Raw genomic sequence first — 2,032 nt, forward strand, 5'->3', positions numbered from 1 at the left:
ACAAAGTAAGGTATATTTATAGCACCATTAATAATCTAAGCAATAATTTTGCTGCTTTTATTTTAGCAAATGATTATTTTATCTTTTGAACTAACTACTGAAACTATTAAAATTTGATTTACAAGCTTGTCCCAACATATGGTTCAGATAGAAATATTAAATCACTATTGTGCAAAAATGCAATTTTTTTACTATATTAAAACATTAAGAGTATTAACAGTTTTCATATTAGAGCTATTATTGGCTGATATTATTCAAAGTAAAATAAAATCTTCCATGCTTATGAATTTATTGCCTCTAACTCTTTTGGCCAGCAGTAATCATAATGAACTAAACACACAACAATGAAAAGACCTCCTAAACCACTAACTAACTCAGCATGATGCACTGGTCTATGTACAATCACAGAAGAGAGAACTCAGTCTATCCAGAGTCAAATGTTGCATTGTGAATACACCTAACTCTACGTGTGCTCATAATGATGATAAATGTGTTTTACTCTGAGTCATCCCCATCAGTCACTGAGTAGTGACTAATCAGTGAGCTAGACTAATCAAAACCTGTAGATTTTGTCAGTGTTTTGGTAGAGCTGAAGAACCTTTACTTCTGTAACATGGAGTACACATCAAGTGTTACTTTGATGTAGCTGAGCAAAAGACCTCTGACAATGAGGCATCTCCATGGCCTGTGCCTTGGACTTGTGATGGCTAAAATCAGCAATCTGTATTTTTATAAGTTGACAAATATTTCCAATAACACTGAATCAACACTTCTAACGATAACGATTATAAGACAAGTCATGTTAAGGAAACTTTTCTGTCTGACAATCCAGGAACCACTCTGGCAGTGGCACTCACACCACCTGAGCTAAGGACCAAAGCCCCTTCTCAATGGGCAGCTCCGCTGCAATAAAAATATAACAGCTTGAGCTGGATGCTTCTGAGGAGGGATCCTGAACAAAGGAAATCCTGAGTTTTTATATCCTCACAGTCTTAGTGCACAAAAGCCTGGGGTCTTCCAGCAGAGTCCTTGGGTCCTGCTGTGTCTCCAAGTGTTTGCTCACCTGGTTGGCAACAGATCCCCATGCCCTTTGTTATGCCAAGCTTGGTGCCAGTTTACAGCCTCTTGCCTTGGGCTCCCAAAACCCAGAGTTGAATCTGCAGCTGGCACGGCAGCTGGCACACCAAGCTACCAGCACTGACTATATTCCTCAACAACTGTGAGTTTTGGTTGCTCTTTCTTTTTTATAATGAACCCTCAAATGTTTTTGCACTGATAATTTACTCTAACACTTTCTTCTTAGAACAATAACCACAACAGGGTCGTCTTGGTCAAGACAGTTCAAATGGAGCCCTACTTTACAATGGAGACTTAGATATATACAAAAATTTCACTAAAGTCTAAAATGCACCTGTCTAAAGGCAAAATCAAGAAGTTCAGATTCACATTCTTTTCATATTAACATTCTCTTTCACTCACTGTCACTGAACTCCTATCAAAAAGTTTTCAGTCACAGAGTTGTTTAGGTCATAGACCTATTGGAACAAGTGCAGAGAAGAGCCACTAAGATGATCAGAGCAGGGCTGGATCACCTTTCATACGAAAACAGGCTGAGACTGTTGCAGCTGTTCAGCCTGGAGAAGAGAAGGCTTTGGTGAGACTTCAGAGCAGCCTCCTTCTGGATCCCTTTCCCCACCCTCAGCGTGGGGGAGCCCAGTTCTAGTTCCATCTCCATCTGATGAACCATTCCGACGTCTAGAGGGACAGGGGAAAGGGAACTCCAGTGACAGGGTTTTTCAGGCCCCGAGCCTGGAGGGAGAGGTGCCCTCCCCTCCCCCCAGCACCCACGTGGTCCCATGGCTGGTACAGAGACAGCACACCGGCGTGGAGAGGAGGCAAGAGGGAGTTTATTGTTGGGGGTGTTACATTTATAGGGTTTAGGAGGATTCACAGAGTAACCAATTAGAAGTCTCAAGGGGCTTACAGGAACACCCAGTCACAGGATGGGGTTAACAAGGTCCAATGGGAAACA

This window comes from Lepidothrix coronata, unplaced genomic scaffold (genome assembly GCF_001604755.1).
Source record: "Lepidothrix coronata isolate B3197 unplaced genomic scaffold, Lepidothrix_coronata-1.0 Scaffold45, whole genome shotgun sequence".
NCBI classification, from domain to species: domain Eukaryota; kingdom Metazoa; phylum Chordata; class Aves; order Passeriformes; family Pipridae; genus Lepidothrix; species Lepidothrix coronata.